The sequence below is a fragment of the Chiloscyllium punctatum genome, chromosome 19 (genome assembly GCF_047496795.1).
Source record: "Chiloscyllium punctatum isolate Juve2018m chromosome 19, sChiPun1.3, whole genome shotgun sequence".
In the NCBI taxonomy this organism is placed as follows: Eukaryota; Metazoa; Chordata; class Chondrichthyes; order Orectolobiformes; family Hemiscylliidae; genus Chiloscyllium; species Chiloscyllium punctatum.
The window spans coordinates 25,173,182-25,195,286 of record NC_092757.1 but is presented as its reverse complement, the minus strand read 5'-3'; positions in this window follow the sequence as shown (position 1 = coordinate 25,195,286).

Below are 22,105 nucleotides of genomic sequence, written 5' to 3'. Positions count from 1 at the left end.
AGGGTGACTGTGATGCAGTGCGTGTGCGGGGATCAGAGTGACTGTGGTGAAGCGAGTGTGAGAGGGTCAGGGTGACGGTGATGGAGTGAGTGTGAGGGGATCAGTGCGACGGTGATGGAGTGAAAGCGAGGGGGTCAAGGTCCCAGTGATGGAGTGCGTGTGAGGGGGTCAGGGTGACTGTAATGGATTGAGTGTAAGGAGGTCAAAGTGACTGTGATGGAGGTCGTGTGAAGGAGTCAGGGTGGCAGTGATAAAGTGAGTGTGAGAGGGTCAGCATGATGGTGATGGAGTGAGTGTGAGGGGGTCAGTGTGACTGACATGGAGTGAGAGTGAGGATTTCAGTGTGACGGTGATGGGCTGAGTGTGAGGGGTCATGGTGACGGTGACGGGTGAGTGTGAGGGGAGCATTGCGACGGTGATGGGGATGGAGTGAGTGTCAGGGGGTCAGGATCCTAGTGATGAAGTGCGTGTGAGGGGGTCAGGGTGATGGTGATGAAATGATTGTGAGGGGTTCAGGGCGACAGTGAGGAAGTGAGTGTGAGGGGAAAGGGTGAGGGTGAAGGTATGTGTGTGAGAGGGTCAGATTGATGCTGTTGAAGTGAGTGTGATGGGGCCATGGTGACGGTGATGGAGTGAGGATGAGGTGTTGGCGGTGAGGGTGATGAATTGAGAGTGAGGGGGACAGGGTGACTGTGATGGAGTGCGTGTGAGCGGGTCAGGTTGACAGTGATGGAGTGAGTTTGAGGGGGTCAGTGTTACGGTGATTGAGTGAGTGTGAGGCGTTCAGTCCGACGCTGATGAAGTGATTGTGAGGTTTACAGGGTGACGGTGATGGAGTGAGTGTGAACGGGTCAGGATGACGGTGATGGAGTGAGTGTGATTGGGTCAGTGTTACGTAATGGAGTGAGTGTGAGAGGGTCATAGTGACTGTGATGGATTGACTGTGAGGAAGTCAATGTGACTGCGATGGAGTGCATGTGAAGGAGTCAGGGTGATGGTGATGAAGTGAGAGTGAGGGGGTCAGGGTGACGGTGATGGAGTGAGTGTGAGGGGTTCAGGGTGACTGTGGAGGTGTGAGTGTCAGGGGGTAAGTGTGCCGGTGACGGAGTGAGTGTGAGGGGGCAGTGTGACAGTGATGGGGTGAGAGTGAGGGGGTCATAGAGACTGTGACTGGGTGAGTGTGAGGGGGTCAGTGTGATGTTGTGAGTGAGGGGCAGTCAGATTGAGGGCGATGGAGTGGGTGTGAGACGGTCAGTGCGACGGTGATGGAGCGAGTGCGAGGCGGTTAGGGTGATGGAGATACAGTGAGTGTGAGGGGACCAAGGGGTCAGTGATGGTATGAGTGTGAGAGTGTCAGGGTGACGGTGATGAGGTGAGTCAGAGAGGGTCAGGGCGACAGTGATGGAGTGAGTATGAGGAGGTCAGGAGGATGGTGATGGAATGAGTGTGAGACTGTCAGGGTGACGGTGATGGAGTTGGTGTGAGTGGGTGAGTGTGACTGCGATAGAGTGAATATGAGGTGGCCAAGGTGACAGTGATGGAGTGAGTGTGAGGCAGCCAAGGTGACAGTGAAGGAGTGCGTGTGAGGAGGTCAGGGTGACGGTGCAAGAGTATGAGGTGGTCAGGGCAATGATGATGGAGAGAGTGGGAGGTGTAAGGGTGACGGTGATGGAGTGAGTGTGATGATGTCAAGGTCACTGATATGGAGTGAGTGTGAGGGGTCAGGGTGGCAGTCATGGAGTGAGTGAGATGGGGTCTGGGTGAGTGGGATCGAGTAAGAGTGAGAGTGTCAGGGTGATGTTGATACAGTGAGTATGAGTTGGCCAGGGTGACTGTGATGGAGGGTGTGTGAGGGGGTCAAGCTGACAGTGATGGAGTGAGTGTGAGTGGGTCAGTGTGACGGTGATAGAGTGAGTGCGAGGTGGCCAGGGTGAGGGTGATGGAGCGAGTGTAAGGGCGTCAGGGTGACGGTGATGGAAAGAGTATGAAGAGGTCAGGGTGACGGTGATGGAGTGAGTGTGAGGGGGACAGCATGGCGGTGATGGAGTGAGTGTGAGGGCATCTGGGTGACGGTGATTGTGTCAATGTGAGGGTGTCAGGGTGACGGTGAAGTGAGTGTGAGGGGGTCAGGGTGACGGTGATGGAGTGAGTGTGAGGGGGTCAGGATGACGTTGGTGGAGTGAGAGTGAGAGGGTCACTATGATGGCAATGGACTGAGTGTGAGAGTATCTGGGTGACTGTGATGAAGTGAGTGTAAGTGGATTAACGTGACAGTGCTGGAGTGAGTGTGAGGGGGTCATTGTAACTGTCACAGGGTGAGTGTGAGGGGGTCAGAGTGACTGTGCTGGGAGTGAGTGTGAGGGATTCAGGGTGACAGTGATAGAGTGAGTGTGAGGGCGTCAGTGTGACGGTGATGGAGTGAGTGTGAGGGCGTCAGTGTGACGGTGATGGAGTGAGTGTGAGGGAGGTCATGGTAACGGTGACGGATGAGTGCGAGGGAGCAGTGCGACAGTGAGGGAGTGAGTGTGAGGGGGTCAGGGTCACAGTGACGGAGTGAGTGTGAGGGGGTCAGGGTGACGGTGATGGAGTGAGTGTGAGGGGGTCATAGAGACTGTGACTGAGTGACTGTGAGGGGGTCAGGGTGACGGTGATGTAGTGAGTGAGAGGCGGTCAGGGTGAGGGCGATGGAGTGAGTGCAAGGGCGTCAGGTTGATGGTGATGGAGTCAGTGTGAGCGGGTCATGGTGATGGTGATGGAGTGAGGATGCGGCGGTCACGGTGAGGGTGATGGTGTGAGTGTGAGGGGGCCAGGAAGACAGTGATGGAGTGAGTGTGAGCGGGTCAGGTTGACAGCGATGGAGAGAATGTGATTGCGTCAGTGAGCATGATGGAGTGAGTGTGAGGGGGAAACGGTGACGGTGTTGGAGCAAGTGTGAGGCGGCCAAGGTGACAGTGAAGGAGTGAATGTGAGGGGCTCAGGGTGATGGTGTCAGAGTGAGTATGAGGTGGTCAGGGTGAGGGTGATGGAGTGAGTGTGAGCGGGTCAGGGTGACGATGATAGAGTGAGTGTGAGGCGGCGAAGATGACAGTGATGGAGTGAGTGTGAGGGTGTCAGGGTGACAGTGATAGAGTGTGTATGAGGTGGCCAGGGTGAGGGTGAGGCAGTGAGTGTGAGGTGGAAAGGGTGAGGGTGATGGAGTGAGTGTGAGAAGGGCCAGTGGACGGTGATAGAGTGAGTGCGAGGGCCTCTGGGTGATGGTGATTGTGTCAGTGTGAGGGGGTCAGGATGACGGTGATGGAGTGAGTGTGAGTGGGTCAGGGTGACTGTGATGGAGTGAGTGTGAGAGGCTCAGGGTGACGGTGATGGATTGAGTGTTACAGGGTCAGGGTGACTGTGATGGAGTGAATGTGAGAGGGTCAGTGTAATGGTGATGGAGTGAGAGTGAGGGGGTCAGGGTGACGCTGATGGAGTGAGCGCGAGTAGATCATGGTGACGGTGATAGAGTGAGTGTGAGGTGGTTAGGGTGAAGCTGATGTAATATGACAGGATCAGGGCGAGGGTGAGGGAGTGAGTGTGAGGTGGCCAGGGGGAGGGTGAAGGAGCGAGTGTGAGGGGGTCAGGGTGACATTGATGGAGTGTGAGAGGGTCAGGGTGATAGGATGGAGTGAGTATGGGGTGTTCGGGGTGGGGGTGATGGAGTGGGTGTGAGGGGGTCGGTGTGACGATGATAGAGTGAGTGTGAGGGGATCAGTGTGAAGGTGATGGAGTGAGTGTGAGAGTTTCAGGGTGAGTGTGATGGAGTGAGTGTGAGTAGGTTAGGGTGACAGTGATGGAGTGAATGTGAGGCGGTCAGTGTGAGTGTGATGGAGTGAGTGTGAGGACGTCAGTGTGACGGTGATGGAGCGAGTGTGAGAGGGTCAGGGTGAGTGTGATTGAGTGAGTGTGAGAGGGTCAGGGTGACAGTGATGGAGCGAGTGTGAGAGGGTCAGGGTGAGTGTGATTGAGTGAGTGTGAGAGGGTCAGGGTGACAGTGATGGAGCGAGTGTGAGATGGTCAGGGTGAGTGTGATTGAGTGAGTGTGAGAGGGTCAGGGTGACGGTGATGGAGTGAGTGTGAGTGGGTCAGGGTGATGGTGATGGGGTGAGTGTGAGGGAGTCAGCTTGATGATGAATGAGTGAGTGTGAAGAGGTCAGGGTGACAGTGATGGAGTCACGTTGAGGCGGTCAGGGTGACAGTGAGGAAGTAAGTTTGAGGTGTCAGGGTGAGGGTGATGGAGTGAGTGTGAGGGTGTCGGGGTGATGGTGATGGAGTGAGTTGAGTTCATCTGTTTGTTGGTGATGGAGTGAGTTAGGGTGACGGTGATGGAGTGAGTGTGAGGGGGTTAGGGCGACGGTGATCGAGTGAGTGTGAGGCAGTCAATGTGAGTGTGATGGAGTGAGTGTGAGGGGGTTAGGGTGACGGTCATGGAGTGAGGGTGAGGCGGTCAATCTAAGTGTTATGGAGTGAGCGTGAGGGGGTCAGGGTTACAGTGATGGAGTGAGAGTGAGGGGGTCAGAGTGACAGTGATGGAGTTAGTGTGAGAGGTTCAGGGTGACGGTGTTGGATGAGTGTGAGGGGGTCAAGGTAACAGTGATGGAGTGATTGTGAGGACCTCTCTGTTCTGGTGATTGTGTCAGTGTGAGGGGGTCAGGGTGACGGTGATGGAGTGAGTGTGAGGAGGTCAGAGTGACGGTGATGGTGTGATTGTGAGGGCCCCTGGGTGATGGTGATTGTGTCAGTGTGAGGGGGTCAGGGTAACGGTGATGGAGTGAGTATGAGGGGGACAGGGTGACAGTGCAGAAGTCAGTTTGAAGGGTCAGAGTGAGTGTGAAAGGGTCAGGGTGATAGTGATAGAGTGAGCGTGAGAGGGTCAGGGTGACGGTGATGGAGTGAGTGTGAGGGGGCCAGGGTGACGGCAATGGAATGAGTGTGAGGGTGTCAGGGAGACGGTGATGGAGTGTGTTTGAGGGGGTCAGTACAACGGTGAAGGAGTGAGTGTGAGGGGACCAGGGTAATGGTGATGGAATGATTGTGAGGGGGTCAGGGTGACGGCGATAGATTGAGTGTGAGGGTGTCAGGGTGACAGTGATGGAGTGAGTGTGAGGGGGTGTGGGTGACGGTAATGGAGTGAGTGTGAGGGTTTCATTGTGATATCTGCACACAGCCTGGGACTGACTCGCTCAAAAACACACACACACACACACACACACACAGCCTGGGACTCACTCACACACACAGAGACTGGAACTCACTCACTCACACATTCACAGCCTGGAACTCACTCACTCACACACACACACAGTTTGGGACTCACTCACTCTCACACGCACACAGACTGGAACTCACTCACTCACACGCTCACAGCCTGGAACTCACTCACTCACACACACACACAGCCTGAGACTCATTCACTCACACTCACACACAGCCTGGGACTCATTCACTCACACACACACACACACACAGCCTGGGACTCACACACTTTGGGTTTCCCTCAAACACTTTGGGACATTCTGTGATTCTATCTTCCACTCGGGGATTTCCTTAGACACCATAGGAATTTGGGATTCTCTCACACACACTCTGGGATTCCGTTACACACTTCTGGACATTATAGGATTCTCTGAAACACTCTGGGACTCTCTCACACAACCTGGGACTCTCTCAGACAACCTGGGACACTAAGACCTTCTCCCACTCAATGTGGGACCCACTCCCACACACTCTGGGACACAATGGGATTCATGCATACATTCTGGGACTCTCACACACCTTGGGACACTGTGATTCTCTTACACTCACTGGGAGTCTCTCGCAATCTCTGGCATACTCGGGGAATCTCTCTAACATTTGGGGATTCCCTTACACACCATGGGTTTCTGGGACTCTCTCACTCTCACTATGGGATTCCGTTACACACTCAGGGATTCCGTTACACAATCTGCGACAGTGGGACTCTCTCACACATACTCTGGGATTCTCTTACACACTCTTGGACACTCTGGGATTGTCTCATATGCACCCTGGGATTCTCTCACACACACCCTGAGACACTCTGGGATTCTCTCACACGCACTCTGGGATTCTGTTACACATTCTGGGACTCTCTCATACGCACTGGGACACTCGGGGATTCTGTCACACACTGGGATTCCAATACACACTCTGGGACATTCTGGGATTCTCTCACACACTCTGGGACTCTCTGGGATTCCCTCTCACACACTCTGGGATTCCCTCTCATACACTCTGGGATTCCCTGTGGCACATGCTGGGACTCTCTCACACGCTGGTACACCCTGGGACTCTCTCACATACACCCTGGGACTCTGTTACACACTCTCAGACAAAATCAACTAGGAGGGGCTGCGGTTGGCTATGAAGAGATCGAGGGAGGGTAAGAAGCCAGTACGGGGTGTCCTCTGGGATACTCTGGGATTTCCTTACACACTCTGGCACACTCTGGGACATTCTGTGATTCTCTCTTACACTCGGGGATTCTCTCATACAATAGGGGATTCTCTTACACACCATGAGACTCTGGGAATCTCTCACTCACTCTGGGACTCTCTCTCACTCACTGTGGGATTCCATTTCACACTCTGGGATTCTCTTACACAATTCGGGACATTGGGACCCTCTCGCACACACTCTGGGATTCCCTTACACACTCTGGGATTCTCTCTCACACTCTGGGACTCTCTCGGATTCTCTCACATATTCTAGGAATCCCTAACACACTCCTGGACACTGTGGGATTCCCTTACGCAATCTGGGACACTGGGACCCTGGCCCACGCACTCTGAGATTCCATTACGCAATCTGGGACTCTCACTCTCTCACACTCTCACACACACTCTGGGACACTGGGACCTCTCCCACACACTCTGGGACCCCCTCCCAAACACTCTGGGATTCCCTAACACACTCTGGACCCCTCTCCCACACAACCTGGGACACTCCAGAATTCCCTCACACACTCTGGGATTCCCTGGGACGCTCTCTCGCGTGCGAGCGCACCCTGGGACGCCCTGTTGCGTGCGCGCGCCCCCCACCCCGAGATACTCTCTCTCACGGGAGAAAGCGCGCCCCCACCAGCAGGGACACTCTCGCGCACAAACCATCCCCCACCCCGGGATGCACTCTCGCGCACACATCCTCTGGGATATTCTGTGATTCTCTCTTACACTTGGGGATTCCCTTACACACCATGGGACTCTCTCACACAATCTGGCACTCCCTGGGACCCTCCCTGTCACACTCTGGGGACTCGCTAACACACTCTGAGGATTCTCTTAGGCACTTTGGGATTGGTGGCAACGGTATTGTGGCAACCTGTTTGGGGGAAAAGGGGTTGGGGGAACGGTGTTGCACGGGGTTGGGGAATGGCGTTGCATGGAGTTGGGGGGAAATGGTGTCGGTCTGGGTGGGTGGGAATGGCGATGCAGGGGGTTGGGGAGGGGGTTGCACGGAGTTGGGGAGGAACGGTGTTGCACGGGGTTAGGGGAGAGGTGTCGGTAGAGTGGGGGGGGTTACGGCATTGCACGGGGTAGGGGGAACGGGGTTGCAGGCGAATGGCATTGCATGGTGTTGGGGGGACGGCATTGCACGGAACTGAGAGGGGAACGGCATTGCACGGGGGTGGGGGGACGGCATTGCACGGGCCTGGGGGAATGGCGTCGCACGGTGCTGGGGGTAACGGCGTCGCACGGGGTTGGGGGGAAACGGCGTTGTATGGGTTTGGGGGAAAGGCGTTGCACGAGGTTGGGGGTAACGGCGTTGCTCGGCGTTGGGGGGACGGGGTTGGGGGAACGGCGTTGCACGGGGTTGTGGGCGATGGGGTTGGGGGAACGGCGTTGCACGGGGTTGGGGGGAATGGCGTTGCATGGGGTTGGGGGGAACAGGGTCAGTCGGGGTGGGGGTGATGGTTTCGGACGGGGTTGATGGGAGCGGGTTTGGATGGTATTGGGGGTGGGTGAGGGGGTGGGTGAGGGGACGAGAGCACCCTGTAAATAGAGGTACATCCCCCCAGCGTCTCAGAGCCCCAAGTAAACACTGACACATTCCCCCTGCCCACGCCCTAGGAGCCATTTGTAAACACTGACACATTCCCCCCACCCCCTCTTGGAGCCCCATGTAAACACTGACACATTCCTCTGGTGTATTAATCCGTTCCTGAAAGTTTGTATAAATATCCGCACAACCACGATCAATCAGCTTCTCTCAAGCTCCCACTCACAATGAAAGCTATAGCCCCCTCTACAAATGGGTGAAATGAACAATCCAAATGATACCCTTCCATTTCCTACATCAAAGCAGTGACTACTCTTCAAGCTGACAGTCTGGGTCTCCAGTGAATCTCTCTGTCCTAGCAATTAACTGAGTAAATAATAAAGAAATATCCGTTCTGATCCTGACTGACAACATTTCAGGGACTCCCCTGAGGGAAAATGTGGATATTGGGTATCTCTTGGATTGTCCCAACTGTTGGAAGGGTTTCTCCATCAAGATCCTCTGATTCAGAGTCCAGAAGCCGGGATGTGTGGAAGGACAGGACTGTGTGAGCTATTGTTTACCACATCTGACTGTGTCAGTCACAAAAATAAATCTCTCGGTTTGAGTCCTGTCATGGTCAGTGAGGATCAGTAATGGACGTCTGATTCTCTGTCTGGGAGAAAATCTTCCTGTTTTGCAAGATCAACATTCTAACATTTTTGGGCGGCACGGTGGCACAGTGGTTAGCACTGCTGCCTCACGGCGCCAGAGACCCGGGTTCAATTCCCGCCTCAGGCGACTCTCTGTGTGGAGTTTGCACATTCTCCCCGTGTCTGCGTGGGTTTCCACCGGGTGCTCCGGTTTCCTCCCACACTCCAAATATGTGCAGGTCAGGTCAATTGGCCATGCTAAATTGCCCGTAGTGTTAGATTACTGTAAGTAATCTAATCTAATCTAAATTGAATATTCCCATGTATCAGAACTGCCTACTGAGTCAGCGATGAACAACGGACCCTAATTTATACCCAGACATTAATGAGACCCAGAAAGAGTCCTTGCTGTTTCAACAGCGCAATCACTGTGCCACAGTCAAGCAAATGAGGGGATTGTTCCTCCAAAAAAAAACTTCAACCACACGGACAGAACGATACCATTTAGCTCCAGGAGTCTGACCACAGCTTAATAACATTCTTTGTTCTGCTTAAAAGTTACATCAAATGCAAAACATTAACTCTGCTTCTCTCTCTCTACATTACCTGACAGTCTATTTCAAATTTCCAGCATTTCTGTTCATTTTAGTAACACCATCGTTAACTTTTCAGAACTCACCCAGTTTCTGCAACATCTTTTGATCCACTTAGTATCGCAAACATTGCAAATTATTCTCTGGAATGTAGTCAGTGATTCTGTTCTTGAGGTGGAAATGATCACAGATTCCCAGGTGTTTGAGTGAAGCCATTTCTCCTTATCTCAGTCACTCAGGCTGTTCTCCAGTCCTGAGACTGTGACCCATTGTAGATTCCTATCAGCAGAGACAGCTGCCAAAATCAACCCTGCCAATCTCTTTGGTAATAATATCCTGTTCAATGAAAACACTTCATATTCACATGCCGTACTCACCCAATTAGTTCCACTTTTTAAACAACCTCCAGTCCCAGGAATGAGTCAGTGCCCTTCTGTTACTAACACTCTGATGGCAGCGTGTACTTCCTTCAGGGAAGAAAATAAATTTGCACCCATCTGTGTCCATCTGTCTGCCTGAGGTTCCACTAAGTGCATTAATGGAAATCACATTGGAAAAACAATCCCCTTTCCAGGTGTTTAAATCACTTCGTGCAGAATTTACAGACAAAGGAAATGTGCGTTATCGGGAGCATAATCTTATTCGTGACAGGCTGTTGCACATAGCAACATGATCCTCTTACAAACACAACCCATTGTTTTATGTTGAATTTGAAATATTAAGCCAAAAATGTCATGTAAACAGTCTGCTGTTTGTCACTTTAATAAATGAACTTGCTGATAAGATAATGCTCAAAGTGTTATAAAGTTGAAGGTGAGAGAGAAAGAGAGAGAAAGAGAGAGAAAGAGAGAGAAAACGATCTTCTGAACTGAGAGCTTACAACTACCTGTGTACCGTATATGACTGGCCAGCAATCCCAGAGTGTACTGGGAAAGCAAATATTTGTAACATTTGGCTGTGAATTATATAGACCTGAGTTGGTTGCTTTTTTGACAACAATTCAAATTTCACCTATCAGTTTAAATTATACCCCAAGATTCCAAAGCCCAATCCAGTTTGAATTCATTGTTTTGCCAGCATCAAGCCAATGAGATGATCTAATGGGGGCAAAAAAAAATGCAGACATTTTAAAAACTGGTCATAGAGTAACTGCTGTCTGGGAGAGTTAACATCTTGTTCGCCAATAAATTAGCAAAATCTCTGAATCAAAGGGTACCTTTTCATATGAAACATGCTCAGAGTAAAAGAAGACAACGACGACCCAGGGAGGTCACCGCCAGAAGCAGAAAGACACAAAAGACACGAGTCACTGTGTGGGTTTGAAATTATATTGATGTAATTTTAATAAGTGTCTTATTGAAATAAGGGACAGTTATAGAGTTGGAGGCAGATAATAAGCAGTGAAGAGAAAGGGAGAGTTTAGATTTATGAATAGTTGTTTAATATTCACATTTCGATTAAAAAATAAATTGATGCTAGTTTCTTTACATAGTGGAATTTGTGAGTTTTCTGTCACTCAGACTTTAACAGATTATGTGGTGAGGTGAACTTTTCTGGGTGTTTAATTTAATGAACAGAGGGCTTCACCGTCATCATGTAACAAAAGAAACACAACATAGAATAGTACAGCACAGGAACGGGCCCTTCAGCCAATAATGTTGTGCTGAATGTGACACCAAATTAAACTCATCCTTTCTGTCTATCTTTATTCCATATCCCTGCATATTCACATGCTTACCCAAAAACCCCTTAAACACCCCTCTCATATCTGCCTCCTCCACCATCCTTGTCAGCATGTTCCAGATTCCTACCAATCTCTGTAGAAAACAATTACCCCACACATCTCCTTTGAGCTCTCCCCTTTTCACCTTAAATGCACATTCTCTAGTAAAGATATTTCAACTCTAGGTAAAATATTTTGACCGACAACCTTGTGCATCTCATGACGCTGCGCTGACTGTCCTAATTAGGTCATTCTTTACCAAAAGCGCATAAATCCTATCCGTAAGAATTCTGTCATAAGCTTCCCAACCACTGAGGTGAGACTCACCGGCTATAATTTCCTAGAATGGCCCTATTTCCCTTCTTGAAGAGAGGAACACCATATGCTGCTCACCAGTCCTCTGCGATCTTTCCAGTGGCTAGCAAGGATTCAAAAATCTTGGCCAAGACCCCAAAAATCTCCTCTCTTGCCTTTCTCAATAACCAGGGGTAGCTCCCAACGGGCCCTCGGGATTAATCCACTTTAATGCTCTTCAACCAATCAACCAAACCGCCCCGTGGCCCAACATTACAACTCCCCCTCCCACTCTGCCGGGGACATGGCGACCCTGGGCCTCCGTCACCGCCGCTCCCTCAGCACCAGACGCCTGGCGGAAGAACGCCTCATCTTCCGCCTCGGAACACTTCAACCCCAGGGCATCAATGTGGACTTCAACAGCTTCCTCATTTCCCCTTCCCCCACCTCATCCTAGTTTCAATCTTCCAGATCAGCACTGTCTCGTTGACCTATCCGGACTTGTCCGACCTGCCTATCTCCTTTTCCACCTACTCCTCCCTGACCTATCACCTTCATCCCCTCCCACACCTACCCATTTTACTCTATGCTACTCTCTCCCCACCCCCACCCTCCTCTAGCTTATCTCTCCACGCTTCAGGCTCACTGTCTTTATTCCTGATGAAGGGCTTTTGCCCGTAACGTCGATTTCGCTGCTCGTTGGATGCTGCCTGAACTGCTGTGCTCTTCCAGCACCACTAATCCAGTATTTTACCTTGGTCCGATCTTCTTCCTAGTTATGTGGAAGCTGTGGAAAGGGTTCAGAGGAGATTTACTGGGAGATTGCCTGGAATGAAATGAAGGTCTTACAAGGGAAGGATGAGGGAATGGAGGCTGTTTTATTTGGAAAGAAGTCGGTCGTGAGGTGACTTAATTGCCTGCAAAAGTAGTAGAATCGCCGACGCAAAGGGCATTTAAACGGGCATTGAACATACATATGGGTAATATTTGAAGGTTGTAGGTTAGATAGGCATCAGATTATTTTCACAGGTCGGTGCAACATTGCGGGCCAAAAGGCCTGTACTGTGCTGTAACGAGCCACATTCGTACCCTCTTGTGGTTAATTATCTATAGAACGATTTGGGATTCACTTATACCCTACTTGCAAATGGCATGTCCCTCCTGGCTCTGCTCATTCCCTGTTCAGGATCCTTCCAGCTTTTGTTTTTATACATTCATCACATGCCATGTCCAATCCTAGCTTCCCAAACCTTGCCTAGGCTTGTCTTTTTCCCTTTTTACTAAATTCCCAGCCTCCCTTGTTATCCAAGGTGCTCTTACACTCCCAGCCTTATCCCTCCTCCTTACTGGAACATGCTGGTCGTGAACTCCGATCAGCAAGCCTTTAACTAACTCCCACATGCCCAATGTGGCATTGTCTGATGACAGCTCCTCCCAATTCACTCTCCCTAGCGCCTGCCTAATACAGACATAATTTGCAATTCCACAATTTAGAAACATCCCATTTATTCGTAGCTGCCTTAGAAAAAAACTTAAGTTGTGATCGCTGTTTTCAAAATGGTTTCCCACTGAAAGGCCAGGCTCATTCAGCAACAAAAGGTCCACTATGACCACCGCCCCCCCCCCCCCCCCCCACTCCGTTACATTACTATTTCAAGAAACCCTCTTGGATACACTTAATAAACTCTGCACCGTCTAAGCCTCTTGCTCTAAAGTCGTGCCAGCAAATGGTGGGGAAGTTAAAGACACTTTGAGAACTCTGTTGTAATTGCCTCATTCCATAATTCCTCGAGATATTTGTACCTCGAGGTTTCGTTGGCAGATTGTGGGTCCTATAGTATAATCCCATCAACTGCATCTTTCCTACCCATGTTGCCTCAGTGGAAGACCCCCTCCAGTATGTCCTGAGTGCAGACGTAACATTTACCCGATTGTTAATGCAACTCCTCCACCTCTTTTACCATCCTCTCCATCTCATCTGAAACAATGAAATCTGGAATATTGAGCAGCCAGTCCCGTCCTTCTCCGAACCAAATCTCTGGAATGGCCACAATATCGGATCTGAGCGTAACTACCTGAGCTGTGTTGCGCCTTGTTTTGAAATTAACACAATCAGCGCATTTGTGTTATGGTGTTCATTTCTCTGTATTTTCTTTCTGATTGACTATTCTACATCTTCCGACCTTTCTTCCCTCTCCCGTGCAGCCCTGCTGCTGTGATTCCCAGGACCTTGCCATTTTAGGTTAAACCCTTCCCTTGTACCAGGAGCGATCCTCCCTGTGAGGATATCAGTTCCCCTCTAGTTCAGGTCACCCCTACTCCAGAAGAGGTCCCAATGATTCAAGATCCTGAAACTCTCCCCTATACCAGCTCTTCACCCAGGCATTCATCTCTGCTATCTTTCAATTCCTTGTCTCACAAGCACATGGGACTGGTGGTAATGCAGTGATTACTACCCTCAAGGTCCTGCTTTTCATTCGTTCCCTACTTCCTGTGCTTACTCCTGAGGATCTCATCCCTCTTGCTACCCGTGTCATTGGTAGCAATGTGCACCATGACCTCTGGCCTCTCATTCTCCCAATTCAGAAGTTCAAACAAATGCTCAGAGATGTCCTTGACACAGGCACCAGGGATACAACACTCAATCCTAGAGTCTCGGACGCAGCCACAGTAACACCTGTCTATGCCCCCAACTAGTGGCTGTCCTCCCATTTTCGCTCCCTTGGATTTTGCCGGTCCTTGCTCTACAGAAGATTCACTTATAGAGTCATGGAATCCTACAGGACAGAGAGAGGCCCTAGGGGCCAGATTGATCCCTGGCAACCATAATGTTCATCCATGGCAACCCCATTTCCCTGCCCATGCCCCATATCCTTCTCATGCTTTCCTATCCATGTATTTGTCCAAATGCCTTTTAAATGTTGTTACTGTACTTGCCTCAGCCACTTCCACTGACAAGTCATTCCGTACGAAAATCAGCACCTGTGTAATAAAGTTGCTTCTAACGTTCCCTTTTATTCTTTCCCCTCTAACCTTAAACTGCTGCCCTCTAGTCCTCAATTCTTCAACCCTGGGAAAAAGACTGAATGTATTCACCCTATCCATGCCTCTCATGATCATGTACATTTCTATAAGATCTCCCTTATGTCTCCTCTACTCTGAACACAAATGTCCCAGCTTGTCCAACCTCTCCCCATAACTCTGGCCATTGAGCTGTGGTGCTATAGACCTGACTACTGCTGTGCTACTCCCCTGAGAAGCTATCCCCAACAATACACCAGCTCTCTCTCTCCTTAAACATCCCGCATCCAACCCCATCTTTGTCCCCTGTGCGATTCTCAATGTCCTACTGTTGCTCCAACCCAACCACGCGGACACCCACCTACTTGATGGAACCTGGATGCTTGTTCAGGACAAGATCATGGGTGATTTTAAACGCAATGAATGGAAATCTGAAATTACATTTGGACTGAATGTAATGTAGAGCAGTCTCAAATGGAGGTGGATGACGGACGTGGCTTGCTGTAAGGATACTGACAGGACAATCTGAGGTGATCATGAGTATATGGAGGTAGAAAGTGGGAGACAAGCTGGGACTGTATTGGAGTAGTCATGGTGAGAGGGAACAAATGCTGGATGGAGGGTTTCAGCAGCTGACGGCCTGACACTGAGGTGAGACATCGGAAACTGAGCAAGTGACCACCATCTAATAGGACAGAGAAACTGATTCTTCATCAGGCTGAAACTGACTGACCACGTGGCTGTCAATGAATCCAATACAACAAGCGAATGGAAACATTGCTCAGAGCCTGTTTCTGTAACATTCAACACAACCAGGAAATGGAAAGTGAACAATTAGCTGAAAACAAGGCCACTGCTCTGTTAGAGTCAAAATCATTCAATGTTCAGTCACTGAATATTCTACTCTGCAGAAAGGAATCTCCCAGAATCACAGCAGAAGGAGAAAACAAGCTTGGCAGAGACAGAATGAAGCCACCGCCTGCATCAAGACAGCTCAGAACAAAGAGGCTGAATTCTCCACCAACTGACAAGCAATACAGATACTTTTAGATTTCCAGATCGAGTTCAGAATTATTCAGGAAACAGACTTACCAGATACACTTGTCGGTGGTGTGTGCCAGAAATCCATAAAATAGCTTGTGATGTGCCGTATCTTCGTTGAGAAATGATTCTTTGTTTTCGATAAGAAGAGCAGATGCATAGTTCACTGATCACTGGATTTACAAACAAGGAAACCTGATCAAGGACTCACAGGTCAATTACACCGTTAGTGACAGTCTATCGCACACGACAACAGCCTGTTATACAGAGAACAGAACAGATTCTAGTTTAACAGAGACACTCTCACAATGAACATCTGCTGCTTTAATAAAAATGTGACCTGTTTGAAGAAAAGGAACACATCACTAATACAGAGAGACTTTAAACTACCCAATGTAACTGTGGAGTTTTTAACCAATTCAGTGATCACTGTTTCTATGTATTTTGAAGCTATTTTGAGTAGGGTATGTATCGTGGGACGGTGTGGACTTGCTGGACTAAGGGCCTATTTTCACACTGGAGGAATACTATTCAATACAATTGTCAACCTGTCCCACAGCAGGATGGGTAAGGCCCGAGGGGACTCTGTACTGGGCAGGGGTTATCTTCCACAGCAGGATGGGTAAGGCCCGAGGGGAGTCTGTACTGGGGAGGGGTTGTATCCCACGGCAAGATTGGTAAGGCCCGAGAGGAGTCAGTACCATGAGGGGTTGTGTCCCACAGCAGGATGGGCAAGGCCCGAGGGGAGTCTGTACCAGGGAGGGGTTGTGTCCCACAGCAGGATGGGTAAGGCCCGAGGCGAGTCTGTACCAGGTAGGGGTTGTGTCCCACATCAGGATGGGTAAGGCCAGAGGGGAGTCTGTACCAGGTAGGGGTTGTGGCCCACAGCAGGATGGGTAAGGCACGAGGGGACTCTGTACCAGGCAGGGGTTGTGTCCAAAAGTAGGATGTAAAAGGCCCAAGGGGAGTCTGCACTGTGAGGGGCTGTGTCCCACAGCAGGATGGGGAAGGCCCGAGGGGAGTCTGCACCGCGAGGGGCTGTGTCCCACAGCAGGATGGGGAAGGCCCGAGGGGACTCTGTACCGGGAAGGTATTGTGTTCCACAGCATGATGGGGAAGGCCCAAGCGGACTTTTTACGGGGGATTGGCTGCGTCCCAAAGCAGGATGGGGAAGGCCCGAGGGGAGTCTGTACCAGGAAATGGTCGTGTCCCGCAGCCGGATGTGCAAGGCCTTGGACAAGTCTGGCCCCGGGATGGGTAATGTCTGAGGGAAATCTGTACAGGGGAGGCATTGTGTCCCACGTTAGGGTGGGTGAGGCCGCACGGGAATCTGTACATGGGAGAGTGTGTCCCACAGCAGGATAGTTAATACCCCAGGGGAGACTGCACCAGGGAGGGATTGTGTCCCACAGCAGAATGGGTAAGACCTGAGGGCAGTACAGCCCGTAGAGGGGTTGTGTCCCACGGCAAGATGGGTAAGGCCTGAAGGTATTCTGTACCGGCGAGGGGTTGTGTCCCTCAGCAGGATGGGTAAGGCCCGAGTGGAGTCTGTACCGGGGAGGGATTGCGTGCCACAAAAGGATGAGTAAGACCCGAGGGGACTCTGAACCCATGTGGTTGTGTCCCTCAGCAGGATGGGTAAGGCCCGAAGATCTTCTGCACCGGGGAGAGTCTGTGTCCCACAGCAGGATTGGTAAGGCATGAGGTGAGTTGTATCTTCGAGGGGTTGTATCCCAAGCAGGATGGTAAAGGCCCGAGGGCAGATTGCACCAGAGAGGGGTTGTGCCCCACAGCAGGATCGTTAAGGCCAGTTGAGAGTCTGTACCGGGGAGGGGTTGTGCTTCACAGCAGGAAGGGTGAGGCCCGAGGGTACTCTGTACCAGGGAGGGTATGCGACCCAAAGCAGGACAGGTAAGGCTCAAGGGTAGACTGTAACGGGGGGGTTGTGTCCCACAGCCAGACGGTTAAGGCCCGAGGGGAGTCTGGACCTCGGTGGGGATGTGTCTCACAGTAGGATGGGTCAGGCCCGAGGGGAATCTGCAGCGGGGAGGGGTTGGTCTCACAGCAGGCTGAGTAAGGCCCGAGAGGAGTCTGATCCTGGGAGGGGTTGTGTCCCATAGCAGGATGGGGAAGGCCCGAGGGGAGTCTGCATCGGGGATGGGTCATGTCCCACTGCAGGCTGGTTAAGGCCAGAGGGTAATCTGTACCAGGGAGGGTATGTGTCCAAAGTAGGATGGGTAAGGCTCAAGGGTAGACTGTACCAGGGAGGAGTTCAATCCCACAGCAAGATGCGTAAGACCTGAGGACCGTCTGGACTGGGGATGGAATGTGTAGCCCAGCAGGATGGGTAAGGCCAGAGGGAAAAGTGCACCCAAGTGGGTTTGTGTCCAACAGCAGGGTGGGCAAGGCTCAAGATTAGACTTTACCAGGGAGGAGTTCAGTCCCGCAGCAGGATGGGTAAAGACTAAGGGGAGTCTGTATTAGAGAGGTGTTGTGTACCACAGCAGAAAGGGTAAGGCCCGACGGATATCTGTACCGGTGAGGGATTGTGTCCCACTTCAGGATGGTGAAGGCCTAAAGGGCAGTCTGCACCGGGGAGGGGTTGTGTCCCACAGCAGGATGGGTAAGGCCCAAAAGATTCAGTACTGGAGCGGTATTGTGTCCCACAACAGGATGGGTAAGGCCCAAAAGATTCAGTACTGGAACGGTATTGTGTCCCACAGCAGGATTGGAAACGTCCGAGGGGAGTCTATGTTGGGGAGGGGTTGTGTCCCACAGCAGAATGGGTAAGGCCTGAGGAGTGACCGAGAGCAAAGATTTACTTAGGGAGCTGAGGGGCAACATTTTCCACAGAAGACGGTTCATAAACGGAATGGACTGCCAGTGGCACATGGGAGAAACAAGAACATTACAACATGGAAAAGACATTTGGGCAGGAACATGGAGGGGTGGAGGTTTGAAGGGCCATGGGCCAAACGCAGGGAAATGCATCTCAGTCAGTACATGAAACCTGTCAGCATTGATGACTTCGGCCAGAGAGTCATGCAGCACAGAAACAGACCCTAAAAGTCTTGGGTTATGGGGTGAGTGGACTTTCGTGACAAGGCATGTTTTCGAGACTGAAGTCAGTTAGAGAGATATGGATGGTCGTCTGGACTGGAGCAGGTTTCAAACGTATGAAGCGATTGGTGAGAGGGGAGGAAAGTACAGAGATAGGAACTGTTTTTAGCATTAGAATGATTTAAGATACTGATCCACAAGACAAGCCATCGATACAGTGTGGGAGAGGGAACACAGAATGGAACATTCCCAGACAGCATTCCCACCCTCTCGTGGAAGGCCTGCTTTCCCCTCTTTTGTACTGATGCTCACTAAATCAGCACAAGCTTGAATTGATAACTGTGACACTCCCGATGTTGTCTTAGTAAAACAAAACTTGCAGTAAAGGCGGTGACTGAACCTGGGGTGTGTCTGTACTGTGCACCCCCTCCAACACTATAGCTATGTCATGTCCTGTTAGATGCAGTTTGGCGCCCTCTGATTTCTCTCTGCTCTGTGCACTGTGAGGGATCTTACCTCACTGCAGGAGGTATTGAAGGCTCCAAATCTCCCTGCCCTGTGTCTCTCTGGCTGACAAACCATCTTCAATGAGGGATGGATGAAACACCCAGCAGCTGGGAAGTCTATTCGGTCAGGACCTTCCTAAGTATCTACAGACAGATAGACAGAATGAGAAATTGGACTCATGCAGTGAGGGCTACACATGTCAAATGGCACTGAGTCCCACAGAAATCTGGAACATCCCAGTCTCCGTCGTCTATCTGGAGTGCAGAATTCTGTTTGCTCAGGATCTGGAGTAGCTGCAAGAGCGAAGCACACTGACTGAGGCAGCAATTAGACCCAGACAGTTAGGGATACCACATGGAGAGTTACTAATTAATTCACCAGAGTGCAAGATCAAACAATTGTGCAGGAAGAAAGGGTTTTGATTCATGTTGCACTGGGATGCGCAACCTGTGAGCAGGCGAAGTGATGGCCGAGTGGCATTATTGTGAGGCAATTTATCCAGTAACTTAGCAAATGTCCTCTGGACACAGGTTCAAATCCCGCCATTGCAAATGATCGAATGTGAATTAAATGCTTCAAAAAACATGTAATTAAAAACCTTTAAGTGAGTATTAAACAATTGTTGACGTTAAGAAAAATCCATAGGGTGCATTCATGTATTTAGTGAAGTAATCTTAGGAGGGTCTTTCCTCCGATTGTCCTGGACTCGGATAGCCCCGCCCTCCAGCACATTGACCTTCTCAAGATGGCGGCTCTTAGGCCCGCGCTCCCTCTTCCTTCAAACAAATGGCGGCCGTGACCCCGGGCCGCTAACCCGACAGAGACCACCATCTCCTTCTCCGGGTCTGGAGGTTCTTTTTCGGGTTTTTTCACCTACCCTCGTCTTGTGAATTCTCTCCGCTCCTTTCTCCCAGTGAGTCTCCCACAGGCCGCTCTCTGAAGCCTATCATGTCTGCACCCGGAGAAAGCTGCTCCATATCTCGCCGTGTCCTGGTTAATGTGACGCTGCGCATGCCCTTCATAGAAACCAAACTGCGCAAGCATCGGAGGTTATCAGAGAGTTTATAGAGAATATTCATACCTGCACAGAATCACGGGAGAAATATTAGACATCAAAAATTGCTCTGTCGAGTTACAGTCATTGAGATGGTTCATATACAAATGGATTTTTCGCTCCACTTAAGCATACCGGCCAGGTATGTAAATTACCAATCGTTCTGTGAGCTTGAAAATAAGTTTGTTACTCGAGATGTGTAAATCAATTGGAAATATGTACTTTGTCAGATTTACATCTTAACTATGTTGTCAGAGTTACATCTTATCTATTCCTTTAAAACCTCACCTTGTTTTATGAGAGGGGATAATGCTCCACAATATCGTGAGAATGATCAATCCTGCAAAACAGTTTAATTTCTGACCAATCCTGAAGCGTCCACTCCCGAGAATGCATTCGTCCCGCTCCTCACTCACTCTGGTTGGAGGACCGGACCCTGTTCTCTCCTCCAGTTCCGCCCCTTCCCCCCAATTGCACTGTTGATTGAGGCGCGACTCAGCAGCTAAGCAACAGGAACATTAAGGGACAAGGGAAGTTGGAGTCGATGCCTTGTGACGCTGTGAAAATATCCCGAATCTTGGAACGAGAGGCTTGGGTTCAATTCACAGATGGTGCAGGTGTGTGTAAAAACAACTTTGAACAGGTTCATGAGTGAAAACAAGGGAAGTCAGGAACTGAGTAAAAACAATAGAAAACGCATACAATGTGGTGGGGATCTCAATACTCAGATGATTTTAGTCCCAATACAGTCTGTCCCACTCTTCCTTGTGCACAGCCATATACCACGTTTGTGGGATAAAGTGTTGTGTTGGGATATAAAGGTGCTTTTCTGGAACACCCTCAGTTTTGGAGGCGAAATTGGTGAGAAGGAGTAGGGTTTTGTATGGAGTTACCTGTTCCCCTCCTGTTGCAGCATCTGATTATTGCCATGACTCTACCTCGTACATGTTTGGTAGACATCACTGACGTTTCATAAGCCCACAATAGAAGATCCGTCACTCTGTTTAAGACAGCAGAAATCTCTTTTAGCACTGTAGTCATGGTATGCACGGACCTGTTGCAGTGCTTCAAAGTCCATGAGGCGGCCGTACTGTCTATGATAGACAGACTGAGTTTGGAACCTCCTTTGTCCTTTAGACTTTATGCACTGCTTGCGCTCTTCCATTTCCCCTTTGCACGTTCCCTTTCCAACCCACCCCACCTGCATCACTCCACAGTTGGAGCTGTCAAGGGCAGAAGTCTGTGGAATTGCCTCCTTAATCTTCTCTATCCTCCTTTTAAAATATATTTTAAAATCATTCTCTTTAATCAACATTTTGATCATCCATGAAGCACCTTAGGAGATTTGCCATTGTGAAAGTTCCATACAATGCAAGTAGTTGTTGTTATTGCCATACATTAGGAGAAACAGGAATGATGCAGTCAAAATTCTAACAAGAAAATCACTGATTGGCGTAGAGTATAGGCCACCAACTAATGACATTTCATTGGCATGGGCAATAAACAAATACAAAATTAGTGCCTGTGTAAATGGTACACCTATTATCGTGGGTGATTTTTTTCTACAGGTAGAGTGGTCAAACCAGCTCAGTCACGGTAGCTTTGACGAGTTCATTAAGTGTATTCATGATAATTTTCTTGAACAGTATGAAATGGAACTGACAAAGGAGCAAGCTATCCAAGACCTAGCCCTGTGCAATGAGGCAAGAATAATTAATGACTTCAGATTTAGGGATCCCCTGGGAAGAAGCGATCACCGTATGTTTGAATGAGAATATATATGCAGACTGTGAAGATAAAATCTAACAACTGGGTCCTCTGCTTGAACACTGGGAACTACAATAGAATGAGAGATAATCTGGATAAAGTAGACTGGAAACAAGAATTTTATGGTGGGAAGTTGATGAGCAGTGGAAGATTTTCAAAGACATTTTACAAAGGTCTATTCCAGTGAAAAGGAAGGACTGTATGAAAAGGCATTCTCGGCAATGGGTATCTGAGGAAAGTGATCAAATTAGACCATAAGACATAGGATTTGAAGTAAGGCCATTCGGCCCATCGAGTCCACTCCGCCATTTAATCATGGCTGATGTGCATTTCAACTTCACTAACCCGCATTTTCCCCGTA